This window comes from Prosopis cineraria, unplaced genomic scaffold (genome assembly GCF_029017545.1).
Source record: "Prosopis cineraria cultivar Desert tree isolate PC_DT_omini unplaced genomic scaffold, ASM2901754v1 PC2, whole genome shotgun sequence".
In the NCBI taxonomy this organism is placed as follows: Eukaryota; Viridiplantae; Streptophyta; class Magnoliopsida; order Fabales; family Fabaceae; genus Prosopis; species Prosopis cineraria.
This window is the reverse complement of record NW_026555333.1, coordinates 29937157-29956534: the sequence shown is the minus strand read 5'-3', so window position 1 is coordinate 29956534 and position 19378 is coordinate 29937157. Positions and strand designations below refer to the sequence as shown.

The 19378-nt window shown below is 36.8% G+C and overlaps 1 non-coding gene across 1 annotated transcript; it reads left to right on the top strand.

The window, feature by feature from the left end:
* Window positions 1-16514: 16514 nt before the first annotated feature.
* Window positions 16515-16621, top strand: LOC129304299 (small nucleolar RNA R71). Its single transcript, XR_008591665.1, has one exon. It is a non-coding gene; the product is annotated as a small nucleolar RNA R71 (small nucleolar RNA).
* The last annotated feature ends 2757 nt before the right edge of the window (window positions 16622-19378 follow it).

Here is a 19378-nt window from a genome sequence, read left to right as displayed (position 1 = left end):
TTTGTGGCAAGCCCAGTACATGATTGTTAATTTTGTGAACCGTGGCCCAATACTATGTGATATACGTGTTATGTGCCTATTTACATCTATTTACAATTAATATGTAACTGTAAGGGTTAAGTGAAACTTGGTTACTGAGTGGTTGTACTAACCCCTCAATTCTCAATATTTACAGGGACTAGTTTATTGAATCTGAGTTGGGAAAAACCCACAGAGACTTAGGATTGATGGAGTAAATCCTTTTTATGTCTCTTTTTAGTTGTTTGCATGTGTAATTGTTAATGTATTTACCAACTAAGAGTAATTGTCATGATTAGTGTACTACTTGCATGATTTTGTGTTTAACTAGTATATTTTGTACCCTGGGTTAATGAGTTTTTTGTTGTGAACTCGAGGATAGGGCCAAAATACTTGTGCAAGTATGAACATATGTATTTTTGAGAAATATGAATGAAATGGTTAGTTTTGTGCAACTTTTCCTCCCCTTTTATGTTTCGTGAAAATTGAAGTTGAGTGGTGATTTTGTGAAATAAGTGTATTTGTTTGCGTGTGATGTGTTGTACGAATTTGCAAGAGTCCATTGAGTGTGGTCAAAGGGTTGGTGTAGGCTATTGGCATGTGTGGTTGAGTTGGGACACTCCATTTGAGAAATTTTGTGAAAATATATCAAAATGGGTTTTAGTGTCCAACTTTTTATAGAAAATGAGTTTGAATGTGAAACCTATGCCATTAGCTAGAGCTAGTAGAAAGCTCCGTGTAGACACCAAAACCACCTCAATCGAATGTCGAACGGAGATTTGAGACGTGTCAAAAGTTCGCTCCCTGTACTGTCAAATTTCGTGCAATGCACTACACGCCATGGTGCATGGCACAAAGGAGACACGCCGCAACACACGAACTATAAGCTGCGGCGTACGTGTTAAATTATGTGTAAAATTTTTTTTAAAGTTTTAAAACTCGTTATTTGGGTCCCAATTATTTTCTAAGCTTCCACTTTGTTTTCAAAACTTTGACTTAGGGTAATAAAACATGTTTGGGATTTGAACGATTGAAAATGGGGATTTCTTGAAATGGATTTTGAGAAATTCATTTATAAACCCTACAGTTTGGTAATTCTTATGAGTTAAGCCCTGGATTACCATAAATTAGAGTTAAGTGTGATTTAACCTTAGGGAGGTTACAGTTTGGTATCATTTTCTCAAGTTCTGAGAACTGGACCGTGGATTTATGAATTAAGTGAGAATTTGTTTAGTGAATGGTGCATTTACATATAGAAAGTTGGCAATTGAAATTATACACATGTCTTCCCCTTTGAGTTAGTGTTAACTATTTTCCTTTTGTAGGATAACTTCCATCCTTAGGAGGGGAGAATAGTGCAAACAAGAAAAATTGTCAGTAATATTCTAGCGAATGTATTAAGACAAGTGCGAGAAGTCTTGATACAAGAGGAGAACATTGTCCCTAGTGAGCATGTTGAGATGGGACAAGACTCAGGTCAAGCTAGAGAGCAACCGAGACCTATAACGGGTAATGAGAATATATTGTTCGAGTTGAGAAGCATGATGGAAAGAATTGAACAGAGAATATATGAGCAATGATGAGATTTTAAAGAAAAGATTGGAAGAGTCAAGCAAGACTGTAGAAAGAGTTGGCGGTCATGGTGGAGAAAGACTTGAAAGGGGAGAAGAAGAGGATTATGAAGAGAGTGGATCGAGGAGGCCTGAACTAGTGAGGCCTAGAGGAAGAGAGCAAGAGAGCTCTATTGGTTTAGCCTTAAAGAAGTTCATAAGGTTGAATCCTCCATCATTTGAGGGTTTCATGAAGAATAGAACAGTTGAGAGGTGGATAGATCGGTTGGAGATGATCTTTTCCATTATGACTTGTATGTTTGAGTAGCGGGTATTACTTGCTACATTCTTGCTTAAGGATGCTGCCAAGCCGTGGTGGGAGAGTGTGAGACCGGTAGATGGGTCTTTGTTAACATGGAGTGAGTTCAAGAGGAGATTTTTTTCCTACTATTTTCCTACCTCTTTCAAAGCTGAGAAAGAGGATGAGTTCCACCGATTACAGTAAGGGAACATGAATGATGAAGAATTCATAGCTAAGTTCAACGAGTTGTCTAAATACTCGATTTATTTAAGGAATCATAATGATGAGTACTGGAACGCTAAACAGTTACTTGAGAAGATGTGGCCTGATTATAGACAGCAGTTAGCACCTTTTGATATCATCTCATATAGCAATATATGCAATAAGTTGAGAGTAGTAGCCAGATGAGGTCGTGAGGCTAAAGATAGCTAGAGGAGAGATGGTAAGGGCCATTTCTCTATATATACAGGTCATACTGGAGGTGTTGGCAGGAAAGTTGGATATAGCTTTGGACCATCTAGATTGGGCAGCAATGATAGTAAGAAGAGAAGTTTCCAGTGGGGTTCACATTCTAGAGGTTCTTAAATGTGGAGTAATACCCTCACGACTATGGGTGGGCAGAGTCAAGCTTTAAGACAAGATTCTGCTCTTACAATAGCTGAACTGATTAGAGACCCACAGTGTAGCAGGTGTGAAGGACACCATATTAGGGAGTGCTGGACTTGTTTCAAGTGCCACAAGGTTAGGCACATCACGTGATATTGCCCTAAGAACACTCCTCACACTGATCAGAGGTCTGCTATTCTTGGTCGTGTGTTTGCTATGACAAAGGAAGAGGTTGAAGCTTCCCCAAAGCTTACCCAAGGTATGATTTCTTTAAGCAATCAATAAATTTCTGTTTTGTTTGATTCTGGTGCCACTCACTCATTTATCTCTAATGAGTATGCACAAAGACTAAAATTGCATGTGATTGAAATGCCTTTCATGATGAATGTGTCTACGTCAGCTGGTGCTTTAGTGAGAACCAGTCGAGCTTGTTTGAAAGTAGAATTGACATTTAGTGAAATAGTTACAATTATTGATTTGATTTGTTTGCCCATATTGGGAATTGATGTGATAATTGGCATGGATTGGTTGTCTGCTAATGGAGCAACATTAGATTGTAATAGAAAGACAGTTTCGTTAATAGTATACATGACAATTACAATGAATGATGAGACTACATAGTCTGTACCTGTTACTACCTCGGAGACTCCTAAGTTTCTATCGGCAGTGCAAGTAGAGAAGTCAGTAAAGGAAGGATGTCAAGTTTTCATGGTATTTTGCTCAGTACACGGAGTATATGATGGAGCAATAGACAAGATTGGAGTTTTCAATGAGTTTCCTGAGGTGTTTGTAGACAGAGTGTTTGGATTGCCACCAGAGAGAGATTCAGTTCTCAATCGACTTGGTACCTGATACCAAGCTAATCTTTAAGGCTCCGTATTGGATGGCTCTAATAGAATTGAATGAGCTTAAGAAGCAACTAGATGAGTTATTGGAGATGGGATTGATTAGACCTAGTGTTTCACCTTGGGGTTTGCCTGTTCTGTTTGTCCAAAAGAAAGATGGTAGCTTGAGATTGTGCATAAACTACCAACAGCTAAATAAGGTGATAATTAAGAATAAGTATCCATTACCTCGAATTGATGACTTATTAGATCAGTTAGCTGGGATTCTCCAAGATTAATTTGAGATTCGAATATCACAAATTGAGAATGAAAATAGATGATGTGCCGAAGACTGCTTTTAGAACGAGATACGGGCATTATGATTTTTTTGTTATGCCCTTCAGGTTGATAAATGCACCCGCAATCTTCATGTATTATATGAATTGAATCTTTAGGCCATACTTAGACAAGTTTGTAATGGTCTTCATTGATGATATTTTAATATACTTGGTTGATAAGGAAGAACATGCTAAGCATTTGCAGATCGTGTTGCAAATTCTAGAAGAGAAGAAGCTTTATGCAAAATTGAGCAAATATGAGTTCTGGTTGCATGCAGTGAAGTTTTTAGGCCATGTAGTGTTGGCTAGTGGTATTGCAGTTGATCTTCATAAGGTGGATGTGGTGCTATAATGGGAAAGACTGACTTCTGTGATCAAGATCCGAAGTTTCTTGGGTTTAGGAGGATATTATAAGAGGATTATTTAAGGATTTTCCCAGATTACATCTACTTTGACCAAGTTGACTAAGAAAGATCATCCTTTCACATAGATTGATAAATATGAAGAGGCTTTTTAAGAGCTGAAGTAGAGGTTGATGACAACACCTATGTTAACTATTCTAGATCCAAAATTGCCATTTGTGGTTTATACGAATGCATCACTTAAGGGTCTTGGATGCATTTTAATGCAAGATGAAAGAATTGTGGCATATGCTTCGAGACAGTTAAGACTGCATGAGGAGAATTATCCTACCTATGATCTTGAGCTTGCAATAGTTGTGTTTGCGCTTAAGATATAGAGACATTATCTTTATGGTGCGTAGTTTGAGGTATACAGTGACCACAAAAGCCTCAAATATCTCATTAATCAGAAAGAGTTGAATATGCGGCAGTAGAGATGGATGAAGTTTTTGAAGGACTACAAGTTTGAGTTAAAGTATCATCCTGGTAAGGCTAATGTAGTAGCTGATGCGTTGCCGAAAGATGCTACATGTAGCACTCTTTATGATGTAAGAGCACAAAATGCTAGAGGATTTTTCTAATGAGCACAAGAATGTTCCCAATTTTGCATCATATAACTTGAATGTCACGATGATTACAAGTGAATTTTGGAAAGAATTGAGAAAAGCACAGTTAGAAGATGAGTATTTAACATGTCAGAAAGTCAAAATAGAACACCAAAGGCCACCTGGGCTATTACAACCCTTAGAAATCCTAATGTAGAAATGGGATAGTATGTCTATGGATTTTATAATAGGATTGCCTTATACACAGGTGAGTCATGATGCTATATGGGTGATTGTAGACAGACTGACTAAGTCAGCTCACTTCCTAGCCATTAGAACAGATTATACCTTAAAGAGATTTATTGAGATTTATGTCCAAGAGATAATACGATTGCATGGGGCACCAAAGGAGACTGTGTCAGATTATGATCTGAGGTTCACGTTGAACTTCTGGAGAGCTTTACACCAGGCTATAGGTACTAAATTAAAGTTTAGTACGGCCTATCACCCACAGACCGATAGAAGACCAAGAGAATGATTCAAACTCTTGAAGATATGTTGCGAGCGTGTGCTATTGAGTTTAGTGGAGGTTGGGATAAACACTTACCACTTACGAAGTTTGCTTATAACAACAACTTTCACGCAAGTATTCAGATGGCTCCACATGAAGCTTTATATGGGTAAAAGTGTCGATTGCCTCTTTGCTAGATTAAGTGAGACAAGTATTTTGGATCCGAATTTAGTGGATCAAACCATAGAGAAGATCAAGGTAATTTGACAGAAGTTGTTGACTGCCTAGAGTCAGCAAAAGAGTTATGCGAATAAGAGAAAGAGAATGCTAGAATTTATAGTTAAAGACTATATATTCTTGAAGGTATAGCCAATGACTGGTATTGGGAGGTCTATTCAAGCCAAGAAGTTGACTCCCAGATACATTGGTCCGTTTGAGATTCTATAAAGGATTGGGCCTTCAGCATATCGAATTGCATTACCCCTACATTTATTGGGTGTACATGACGTGTTTCATGTCTCACAACTCAAGAAGTACTAACTTGATCTGTCTCACATTATTGAACCAGAAGAGGTAGAGCTATGAGAGAATTTGACTTACTAGACTTAGCTAGAAAGGATAGCTGATGTGAAAGATAAACAGCTTAGAATTAAGACTATCCGTTTAGTGTAAGTGATATGGAAGGGAATGACTCCCGGTAATGCCACTTTGGAAACAGAGGAGAAAATGAGCAAAAGTATCCCCATCTTTTTCAGTGAGGTAAGATTTATATGATTTACCAAATTTTGGGGACAAAATTCTTAAAAGGAGGAGACAGTTGTAACATCTGAAAAATTTTAACCCTGATTTACTAACTTAATTAGGGTAGTTAGTGAGTTAATGAGGTGTGTGGCTAGAGGGGCTTAACTTGGCATAGCTGACGTGATTTTAGCCTTAAAAGTGGGTTTGAATCAATGGCGAGCCACCCAGGTAAGGAAAGAGGATGAAAAAGTGAAGAGTTATGTTCTATGCCATACACTGCAGTACGTGGTTGGTCTATCACAGTGCACGGACACAATTTGAACATAACAAGCTCCCCTGTGCCATGCGCTGTGGTGGAAGGTAGTGTACACCATGGCACACAGCCAAAAATTTGATAAATTAGCTCGTGACCTGTGTGAAAACAAAAGAGAGAAAGAGGAGGAAATGAAGAGCTTGGTGTTAGCTCTACTAAGGCACAATATTTGGCCCGATTGTTGATAGATTAGAACTTCCAAACACCCAAGGTAAGATCATGGTGCTTTCTTGTTCCTTTCTCTCCCTCATTTATGATTATTTATGGTAGGGTTAGAGTTGGGAGATGGATTTTTAGTCTATAGAAATATGGGTCCAATTCCATTGGTTAAAATGAGATTAGTGGGAGTGTATTGAAACACCATATTGATGATTTTGAAAGTGGTTGGTCCATAGGACCGTTTAATATCCAAAAATTGGTATTTATGAGGTAGTTGGGAGAGGTTAATGTGCATTAATGATAGTTTGAGATATTATTAATGATAATGTGCATTAATGAAATCTAATGAGCCCAATGGGTATGAATGAGTAGTGGTTATGAGTTGGTAAATTAGTGTATGAGGAGTTTTATGTTGATAAAGCTTAAAGAGCTAGATGATGATGATATCCTTATGATTTGGTTATAGAGAGGTTCGTCTTGGCACTATCCAAGCTTGTTGAAGCTTAGGGAAGTTGATATAGTGAGGGGTAAACTTTTGATCTCTCAAAGGTTTAAGGTAACCAAGGGAAACTTAATTTTTATAGTTAAATGTTAATTATGTTATAAAATGTAATTTGTGAGTTAATTTGATGATGCATATTTGTAAATGCTTGAGTATGAAATGTTTTTGAGAAAGAAAAACCTTGATTCTACCACCCTTGATGTTTTATGAAATTAATTGTGATTTATTACTATGGGTGGAGAATTGTGATGAATAATGTGTTAAAATGTGGAGTATACGTGTTATGAGTTCATGTGTTGAGTAATGAATGTTGAAATGCATATTATGTGTGAAATGTGTATAGCAAGATCATTGGCGTAAATTTGCCTAGAGAAAGGAGTAGATTAGTTGAAATCCATATGGTATTGGCAGTGATCGTAGGAATCAGGAACTAGCCTTAGTGTCGACCATTAGAATCGAGAGGTAGCCCTTGTCCCATGGTTGATTCGGGACTGTCCCACTTGTTCTATGAGGGACTCGAATCTAACTAGTCTCCACCGATTCATGAGGAGGCTAGATCTGAGGTACGGCACCCCATGGTTATTAGTATTAGGAAAAACCAGATTACATAAGTGAGTGAGTTAACCCTAGCCTGGTAGCTCCTCACAAGTGGAAGGCTGGGTTTATCTGTGAAGGATGTAGCCTCGTAATAGCCACCGGTTTCGTGTCAGAGGTAACAGGAGGATATAAGATTGGCATATGTTCATGCTTGTAGGTCCGGCCACATGATTGTTAGTTTTGTGATCCGGCACATGTTAAGGGCACATGGTTGTTACTTTTACGACCTTAAGTTATGATTTTGAAAACAACATGATATAGTGTTATGTGGCAAGCTGATAGGAAATTAGTCGCTTATCCTCAAAATTACACTAAAGCTAACCCTAATGCAATATAGGGCCAACCCTAGGTCATCTCCCAAGGAATGGTTTTAAGTCTAATTGAAAGTTATCTAGTGAAATAAATCAACCAAAGTTTGTAGGAATTTAGTTATCTATCTAATTATCTAAACTAATTACCTAATATGCAAGTAATTAAAATGCTAGTGAAAGTGAGTGAAATGAACTTCCCTTTTTACAATAATGGAACCCTAGAGATTAGTTGATTTTGGACTCATTATCTTCTCATGATTAGGCTAAGTTTAGCTTCCCTTTCCTCTTGACTAAAGCTGTCATGACTTAAGAAAATTATCCTAAGCCAATTAACCTAATTAGCTAACCTCCCTAGGTCTTAGATTAAAGTCCCTAGTTCAATTAACCAATTGGTGAAGACATTAGCCAAGTGATTCATTCAAAATCCTCTCTCAACAGCCATGGTCAAACACATAAATTGAGCAACCACAAGATTATGTCAAGCTACTCAATAACACAAGCATTAACACCACAAGATTATGCAATATTAACACAAGAAATTCACTAATTGAAAAACACAAGATTATGTGCCAAACAAAGAGTGGCAAAATTCAGTCATGGCTGTCCAAGGAAGAAATTAAATGAAACAATCCTCTCTCTTTACATCAACATCAAATTCAAATTAGAATTTATAAGCTAAGATGATTAGACCCTAGATTAAGGAATCTAACCATCTAGTAAAAAGAGAAGAGGATAGGAAACAAAAGAACTTAGCCAATTTGAAGCTCAAGACTCATCCTCCATCTTCATCTCTCTAGGATTCCACAAAGAAACTTAGCCAATCTTCATCTTCAAGAACCCTAGTGATTGCTTGTGAAGGCCAAACTCCATAGCTCTTGAATGATGGAAATGAGCTTCAATCCTTGTGAAAATGGAAGGGATGGAACGAAAATGAAGAGAGGAGAAGAATGGTATGAGTTTTGTGGAGGTTTGGTGGCTGAAAATGGAGGTTAGGGTGCTGGAAAATGAAGAACAAAAGAGAGAAAATGAAGAACACTATGAACAAGAGAGAGAGAATGTGGAAGATGAATGAGATATGTGTTGGATCCCATTTGAGACTTAAAATGGCGTGCTCCTTGGTGTCTCCCATCAGCTGAAGCTTAATTAAAATAAGGAAAAAGAAATTAAAATGTAAATGGGAGCCTTGTCACACTTGCAAGGTGGCAACTTCCTATTGGTTTGTAGATGATTCCAATGTGTGCCTAATTTCCCATGTGTCATCCACATCATTTTAGCTGATCTAATCCCTCAAAATAATCATAATTCACGTGCAAACCATCAGCCATTGTCCTCAAGGAGTGTTGACCTCAATTGCCCAATTGATGCACAAGTCACATGCCACCTATGTCACATAAATCACATAATTCAATTAAATAGCATATGATATAATAAAATCTAATTCATGTCCAGAATTAAATTCATAATTAGAAGGGAGAATTTATTAAATTAACCAAGTTTCAGGCTGCACAAAATTATATAAAAATTTTCACACAAAGGCAAACCAAAAACTAGGACAAACTAAGACACTTAAGAAAGTGTTGACTTTTTTATTTAATTACTCCCAAACTAAAATGAATTTTAAAAATATAATTTCACCATTCATCAACTGGACATAAAATGCACTTTGTCAATTTTTCTTGTACATTTTCTCAAAAGTTCATTTTTTGGACCAAAATGCCCCTAGTGCACTGATATTAGAAACTTAGGCAAAGTTCCAAATCTAATGCAATGTGTGCACTTGAAGGTGATAAATCATTAATAAAATGGTCCTAATTGACAAATAAAAGTGGGTAACAAATGTGTTCTATCAATTCCCCCACACTTAGCTTTTGCACTCCGGGCAAAATCAAGTGAAAAAGGTCCCAAAAGAAACTATAAGACAAAGAAATAAGAGAAAAACATTATTTCAAGTCACTAAAATACTAGCTCATGAACTTCTACAAATTATCAATCAATGTGGCAATAATTACGAAAGAATTATGCACATCACAAACAAACCCTTACCAAGAATCAATGTCAAAGAGTAAGCCTCTCTAGGTTAAGTGTTTGCTCTCATCACTCAAAGTGTATAAGGTATTAAATTTCACTCAAAATTTCTTAGGATAAACCCTACTATGAATTTGTAACCCTTCTACTTCTCCATCACTAAATAGCACTTGCAATCAAGAATCAAATGGACTTTATTAGGTTGTGATATAGGTAATGAAAGGATGTCTAAGAAATGCATGTATATAAAAAAAAATAGGGTTAGCATCAAAATAATGCTAAATCAAGATATATCCCCTTAATATGCAAAGCATAACCTAACTCAATTGAGTGAACACCTTAACACAATGAGGATGGAAAGAAATGATAAGAAATAATAAAACAAATGGAATGGATGAGCTAGGCAACTTTTTATTTTTATTTTTATTTTTTTCTTTCTTTTCTTTTTTTTCTTCTCTTTTTTTTTTCTTTTTCTAGCAACTTTATTTCTTTTCTTTTTGACTAATTTTTTTTTTTCAAATCTATCTTTGTTGTTTTTTTTTTGGTTGCCCTAACTCTTTGAAAACAATGGAAGTAATGGATAGAGAAATGATAATAGGCATCCACTCATTTGATCTAGGACATGCAATGAATATTAAAAAGACATATAAAAGTGTAACATGCATTCCTTGGGGAAAAATAGGGTGAATATTTTTTTTTAAGAATCAAACCAAAGGCTCAAAGTGGCTAACAAAGGATAATAAATAATAATAGGTTGGCTATTTGGCTCTTGGCTATTTTTTATGAATGCCATCTCTCATCTCCTATCAAACAAGTGCAAGATATATGGTCTTAATTAAGAAGTGAAACAAATTCTAGAGGGTAACATCACTAAGGAATTAATCACACATGAGTGTTTAGCCTCTTCCATGAATGGGTAATATGCCACTCTAATCCATTAATTCAAGGTAAAAGAATGTTCATTTCACACCTATTCAATCCTAAAAATTACCACATCTCAAGAATCAAAATATCCATTCAAGAGCTAGGTAATTAAGTAACCTCAAACAAAACAAAACAAAGAAATTTTTTTTTGAATTTTTTTTTTGCAAAACCAAACAAAACCAAACAAACAAAACAAAATGTTTATTTCTCTCCCCCACACTTAAATCATGCATTGTCCTCAATGTATGTATAGACTAGTGATAAAATAAGGTGAGATCAATAATGAATGCATAACAAAAGTGTGGTGCAGATATTTTTTTTTTCAAACTAAAACACAAAACAAAGAAGTCAAATAAAGCAAATAAACTCTAATTTTCCTACTAGGTTCATCTCCCCCACACTTGAACTATACCTATCATTAAATATATCAATTAAAGGAAGGTAAAAGCTCAAGGTTAGAGAGATACAACCTTATCATGGTGGTTCAAAAACATGTTGAGAGAAGTCCTCCTCCTTTTGAAGTGATTTGGCATCTTTGTAGAGCTTGCATAGGTGACCATTGATTTGCATAGTGGAACCCGTGGCTTTATTCAAGAGTTGCAAAACCCCATAGGGAAACACCTTGGTCACTAAATATGGTCCCTCCCACTTAGACTTCAACTTGGCATGCTTATGAATAAACCTTGTTTGGAACAAGAGGACTTGATCTCCTTCTTGGAACTTTTTCCTCAAGATTAGCTTGTCATGAAGGATCCTTGTTTTCTCCTTATAGATTCTAGAAGACTCATAGGCATCCAACCTAAGCTCCTCAAGTTCTTGCATTTGAAGAAATCTCTCCTTAGCCGAAAGATGGAAATCCAAGTTTAGTTTCTTGATGGCCCAATAGGCCCTATGCTCTATCTCCACAGGGAGGTGGCAAGCCTTTCCATACACCAATCGAAAAGGAGACATGCCAATGGGAGTCTTATAAGCGGTCCGATAAGCCCACAAAGCATCCTCCAAGTGTAAAGACCAATCCTTCCTATTTGTGTTCACCACCTTGGTTAGGATTTTCTTGACTTCTCTATTTGATACTTCGGCTTGGCCATTAGTTTGGGGATGATATGGTGTAGAGATTTTGTGATGCACTCCATATTTAGCCAAGAGAGCCTTCATCATCTTATTGCAAAAGTGGGATCCTTGGTCACTTACCAAGGCCTTAGGAACTCCATACCTACAAAAAATATTAGATTTGAGAAACTTCAAAACAATCTTAGCATCACAAGTTCTAGTAGGAATGGCTTCAATCCACTTTGAAACATAATCAACACCAAGTAATATGTACTCAAAACTAAAGGATGGTGGAAAGGGACCCATGAAGTCAATGCCCCAAACATCAAAAATCTCACAAAATAAAATGGGTTGTTGAGGCATTTCATGTCTCTTACCCCAACTACTAACCTTTTGACATTTCAAGCATGCTTTACAAAATTCATAAGAGTCTTTAAACAAGCTAGGCCAATACAATCCACAATCTAAAACCTTCCTAGCTGTCTTATTTGAGCTAAAATGACCACCACATGCATGAGAGTGACAAAATTCAAGAACAGAAGGCACATCAACATCATCAACACACCTCCTAATCACTTTATCACTACAAATCTTCCACATCAAAGGTGGTTCCCAAATGTAAAATCTAGACTCTCTTTTCAATTTTTCAATGGCAAAACGTGAAGCACAAGGAGGCAAGACTCTACACTCAATATAGTTAGCAAAAGAGGCATACCATGGAGGCTTAGATGAAATGGCACACAATGCCTCATCAGGAAATGAATCACAAGGAATAGTAGGGTTAGAGTTTACCATAGTAGCTTTTAAATGAGGTAGTCTAGACAAATGATCCGCTACTTGATTGGTAGAACCACTCCTATCCCTTATCTCCACATCAAATTCTTGCATTAAGATCACCCATCGAATCAAGCGAGGCTTAGAATCTGTCTTCTTAAACAAGTACCTCACAGCAGCATGGTCAGTGTACACAACAACTTTAGAGTTAAGAAGATATGATCTAAATTTATCAAGTGCAAAAACAATAGCAAACAACTCTTTCTCAGTTGTGGTGTAATTAACCTGAGCTGAATCTAGGGTCCTAGATGCATAAGCAATCACATATGATAACTTGCCCTCTCTTTGACCAAGCATAGCTCCCACAGCAAAATTAGAAGCATCACATGACAACTCAAAAGGTAAAGACCAATTTGGGGCTTTAAGAATGGGAGGGGAAATGAGCATGCTTTTCAAAGTGTCAAAACTCCTTTTGCAAGCATCATCAAAAACAAAATCAACATCTTTTTGTAAGAGTTTAGACATAGGCAAAGCAATTTCACTAAACCCCTTTATAAATCTCCTATAAAAGCCTGCATGTCCCAAAAATGATCTCAAATCTTTCAAACAAACAGGATATGGCAAAGAAGCAATCACATCTACTTTGGCCTTATCCACCTCTATGCCATTGGAAGAAATCAAATGGCCTAAAACAATTCCTTTATCTACCATGAAATGGCATTTTTCAAAGTTAAGCACAAGCTTCTTTTCAATGCACCTACCAAGCACTTTATCTAAAGAATGCAAGCATGAATCAAAGGACTCACCATACACAGTAAAATCATCCATAAAGACTTCCATGCAATGTTCAATAAAATCACAAAATATGGACATCATGCATCTTTGAAAAGTACCAGGTGCATTGCAAAGACCAAAAGGCATCCTCCTATAGGCAAATGTACCAAAGGGGCATGTAAAGGTAGTCTTATCTTGGTCACTAGGAGCTATAGGAATCTGAAAATACCCACTAAACCCATCTAGGAAGCAATAATGGGACTTGGAAGCCAATCTCTCAAGCATTTGATCAATAAAAGGCAAAGGAAAATGGTCCTTCCTAGTCACATTATTGAGCTTCCTATAGTCTATGCACACTCTCCAAGCATTTTGAACTCTAGTTGGAACAAGCTCTCCTTTCTCATTTTTTACCACAGTAATCCCCCCTTTCTTAGGTACAACTTGGGTTGGAGACACCCACTCACTGTCAGCTATAGGATAGATGATCCCAGCACTAAGTAGCTTAACAACCTCTTTCTTTACCACATCTAAAATCAATGGGTTAAGTCTCCTTTGTGGTTGCCTAATGGGCTTAGCATTGTCCTCAAGAAAAATTTTATGTGTGCACACAATAGGGTCAATACCAGGAATGTCAGCCAAAGTCCAACCAATAGCATGTATGTTCTTTCTCAACACATCAAGTAATGCATTTTCTTCCTCAAGAGATAAAGAGTTAGAAATTATTACCGGAAGCTTCTCATTCTCAATGAGATATGCATACTTGAGATTGGATGGTAAAGGCTTCAACTCCAAGGTAGGTGGCTCTACACAAGAGGGAATGAGCTTCTTCAAGTCTAATTTGGTGGAATATTCCATGGTACTATCTTGTCTTTTAGGCTTCTCACTTGTTTTTGATTTCTCCTCTTCTTTCTTTACAGCCTCCCCCTTTTCTTGCAACTTGTCCTCAAGTGCTTGGACTTGAGCCACGGCCTCGACATGTGAAAGTGTAGAATTTTCCTCCAATAGCTTGGGAATCCTAAGAACATCAAGCTCGAGTGGAGAAAAACTCATAGATTCGGCCTTAATGGCTTTAGTACCTACAACACAAGAAGATATACCCTTCTCAAGCATTTCAAGATCAAGCATAGGAGATATTTTAAACAAATCATGAGAAGAAGTAGTTGCATCATTCAAGCATGCATCAATCTCTAAACAAATAGGACAACTACATCCATCAATACATGTAGTAGTAACAAGAGACAAATCATCATCAACATGTGAGAAAGAATCAAGCATGTGAGACTCACAAGCATCATGAAGCAATAACTCAATGGAACTTACACCTAACAAAGAATAATCCTCAAAAGGATGTTTCATTGCTTCATATATATTAAAAATAACATGATCCTCTCCACATTTCAAAATCAAACTACCTTTTTCCATGTCAATCAATGTACGGGCAGTCCTCATAAATGGCCTTCCTAAAATCAAAATATCATCCCCACTCCCTTCTTTTGACATATCAAGCACATAGAAATCCACAGGAAATAATAGACCTTTAACACAAACCAACAAGTCTTCTACTACTCCATGTGGTCTTCTAACACTTCTATCCGCTAATTGGCATATCATAGGTGTCTTATGCATGCAATCAAGACTCAAGGCATGATAAATTGAAAGAGGCATAACATTAATGGCTGCACCTAAGTCTATCAATGCATGAGAAAAATGTGTGTTGCCAATCTTGCATGGAATTGTGAAGGAACCGGGGTCTTCACATTTTATAGGGAGTTGAGGCTTCATGATAGCACTCACAGATGAGGGTAATTGTACCCTTGCATTAGGCCTAAATTTTCTTTTATTTGTACAACAATCTTTCAAAAATTTGGCATACTTAGGAAAGTTCTTAACTACATCCATCAAGGGTACATTAACATGAATCTTGTGGAAGAAATCATATACCTCTTGATCAAATTGTCCCTTTACTTGCTTAGGGACCACTTGTGCTTGTGGAAAAGGAAGCTTCTTCATAATCTCTTGACTTTGCTTTCCTTCTTCCTTCCTTGAACTCTCCTTTCTTGTTTCACTTTGCTCGGCCTCTCCCTCTTTTTCCTTACTAAACAACTCGGCCATAGTCCCCTTTTCCACCTTAGATGGTGGTTGCTCACATATGATCTCCTCAATGTTTTCATCCTCATCATCTCTACAAAAAGATGCATCATTAGGAGCAAAAGAAGAACTAGAAACATTAACATCAATTGAAGAATTTAAAGAGGGCTTCTCGGCCTTCCCTTGTCTTTTGTCTTCTTGTACTCTTTCTCCCAACTCCTTGCCACTCCTCAATGTGATAGCATTAAGATTAGCTTTAGGATTAGCAACGGTGTTGGATGGTAATGTAGAGGCTTGAGCATTGGCTGCACTTAATTGGTTAGCAAGCATATTCATTTGAGAAGTAAGGGCATCAATTTTAGAGTTCATGTTCTCACACTTGTTACCCATACTCTCTACCTTGTTCCCTAAGCCATCATACATGTTTTTATACAAAGAGTTCATTTCAATCAACTGCTTACGTAACACATTCACATCATTAGAAGAGTTCGAATTAGAAGAACTCTCAATTGGAACAAGCCTCCTATCACTATAAGAATTAGAAGAAGGTGTAAGAGAATTACCACTTGGATTGTAGCTTTGAGAAGAGCTACCTTGAGACAAATGAGGTGGAGGGTCACGGCCAAAGGTGTTTTGATAGGATCCTCTTTGTTGATTGTCTTGTAAAGCCACATTTGGATTTGAATAGGAGAAATTAGGATGGTCTCTCCATGAAGGGTTGTAAGTATTAGAATAAGCTCCTTGCCCTTGCCTCCCACCATAGGATTGTTTTCCATTGTAGATAGCATTTACTTGTTCAAACTTAATAGGACAATTGCTTTCTACATGCATAGGTGAGTCACAAAAAGTACAAGAATAAGGGACAAGTGCTTGAGAAGTACTTACATTGCTCACTTGAGATATTTGTGGAGCCAACATTCTCCCAATCTTGGCAGCTAGCAAGTCCACATATGAATCATTAAGAACTGAGGAACCTACCATATTCACATTTCTCTTTTCCCTTGTAGAGTATTGAGCACCACTTGAAGCCATCTTGTCAATTAGTTCCCAAGCCTTTAAGGAAGTGAGGTCAATCAAGCATCCACCACTAGCGGCATCAATGTTAACTTTGTCTCTTGGAATCAAGCCCTCATAGAAATATTGGACTAAATTCTCACTAGAAATTTGATGGTGTGGGCATTTAGCCAAAAGGCCTTGGAATCTAGTCCAATACTCATAGAGACTCTCATCCTCTCCTTGTTGGACCCCATAGATTTGCTTTCTCAAATTGGTGACCTTGGAATTTGGAAAGAATTTATCTAAGAAGAGTCTTCTTAGCTCGGCCCATGTGCTCACTTTCACATAAGAAGGGTAGTTGAAATACCACTCCTTTGCTAAACCTTCAAGAGAAAATACAAAAGCCTTAGCTTGAACATCATCAACATTTACATGCATAGGCTTCATAGTATCACAAACCAATAGGAAAGTATGCAAAAACCTATGGCAATCCTCTCCCGGTAACCCATGAAATTTAGGCAATGCATTAATCAAAGAGGATTTAATTTCAAATTGAACATTAGTAGGAGGAACATATAAGCCATAAGGATTATCATGCCAATTAGGTTGAGTTAATTGCCTAATGCTCCTCTCCTCTCTAGGGTTATGCAAGCCTTCAAATTCATTATTAACATGGCCATCATCATGCAAATTCTCATTCCCATTCCCATGGCCCTCATTATGCACATGCTCATGTCCTAAGATACCTTCCATTGTTGAATTACAAACCAAATGAGAATCAAGAATAGGTTGTGATCTTCTCAATCTAGAAATAGTTCTTTCAATTTCTGGATCTAATTCAACAAAAGAGGTATGTTTTCTTCGGGTCATGCACTAATCAAGCTCAAGAAAATTAAGAACAAAGAACAAACTAAACTAAAATGCAAATCAACATGAAACAATTCAAAACACACAACAGCAAGAGAAATAATTTTATTTTTTTTATTAAACTCAATAGCAACAAAATGAAAAAAAAAAATAACACCAAACAAGTAGAAAGAGAGTTAGAAATGCTCAATCAAGAAGCTTTGGCAATTCTGGAATTCGCACAGTAGGCTCTCTGGAGACAGTGAACTTGTGAATTTTCTATCAGCAAATCCACATGATAAATTCCCCTGAAAATTTTATGAGAAACACAAGAGATATACAGGAAAATTATATAAAACTTTTAGATTAAAAATCCTTCCCAATCGTTCCCAGAATTTTTCACAAGTTGGTCCTCAAGTCTGGAGAAACAGGATTTCGTCCAGAAGACCTTCAGAGCTTCTAACAAACTTTCAAATAGGAAAATGGAAAAATTGAAGAAAATCCTAAACACAAGAAACAAAGATAAGACAGCGATAAGAAAAATGAAACTGGAATCAATCAATTTGAACGCACAAAGACGAAGATATGCTAACTCAAAGTTGAAACAGGGTTTTGGGAATCCTCTGTAATGGCTCCCTGGACCTTGTTAGATTGTAAAATTTCCACAGGACACTTCCCACGTCCAAAATTGACCAAACCAATTTTAAAGTGAAGCTAGGATATAGAGCTTTCAATGAAATAAATTCCACGTTCAAATTCCCTCAGACTCATTCCCAGTTAATTTTTCAATTTCAGACAAGACACTAGAAACAGAGTATTTTCAGCTCTACACCAAACCAACGAAAATTGCACTAATTTTTTTTTTTTTCAAAACAGAATAAAAACACTCAAAACACACAAAAAACACTAAACAAGACACAAAAAAAAAATTTTATAATTTTTCAAAAGATTTTCCAGGAACACTAAAAATGTAAATTAAGTACTAAACAACCTTAGAATTAAACTTAAACCATTCCCCGGCAACGGCGCCAAAATTTTGATAGGAAATTAGTCGCTTATCCTCAAAATTACACTAAAGCTAACCCTAATGCAATATAGGGCCAACCCTAGGTCATCTCCCAAGGAATGGTTTTAAGTCTAATTGAAAGTTATCTAGTGAAATAAATCAACCAAAGTTTGTAGGAATTTAGTTATCTATCTAATTATCTAAACTAATTACCTAATATGCAAGTAATTAAAATGCTAGTGAAAGTGAGTGAAATGAACTTCCCTTTTTACAATAATGGAACCCTAGAGATTAGTTGATTTTGGACTCATTATCTTCTCATGATTAGGCTAAGTTTAGCTTCCCTTTCCTCTTGACTAAAGCTGTCATGACTTAAGAAAATTATCCTAAGCCAATTAACCTAATTAGCTAACCTCCCTAGGTCTTAGATTAAAGTCCCTAGTTCAATTAACCAATTGGTGAAGACATTAGCCAAGTGATTCATTCAAAATCCTCTCTCAACAGCCATGGTCAAACACATAAATTGAGCAACCACAAGATTATGTCAAGCTACTCAATAACACAAGCATTAACACCACAAGATTATGCAATATTAACACAAGAAATTCACTAATTGAAAAACACAAGATTATGTGCCAAACAAAGAGTGGCAAAATTCAGTCATGGCTGTCCAAGGAAGAAATTAAATGAAACAATCCTCTCTCTTTACATCAACATCAAATTCAAATTAGAATTTATAAGCTAAGATGATTAGACCCTAGATTAAGGAATCTAACCATCTAGTAAAAAGAGAAGAGGATAGGAAACAAAAGAACTTAGCCAATTTGAAGCTCAAGACTCATCCTCCATCTTCATCTCTCTAGGATTCCACAAAGAAACTTAGCCAATCTTCATCTTCAAGAACCCTAGTGATTGCTTGTGAAGGCCAAACTCCATAGCTCTTGAATGATGGAAATGAGCTTCAATCCTTGTGAAAATGGAAGGGATGGAACGAAAATGAAGAGAGGAGAAGAATGGTATGAGTTTTGTGGAGGTTTGGTGGCTGAAAATGGAGGTTAGGGTGCTGGAAAATGAAGAACAAAAGAGAGAAAATGAAGAACACTATGAACAAGAGAGAGAGAATGTGGAAGATGAATGAGATATGTGTTGGATCCCATTTGAGACTTAAAATGGCGTGC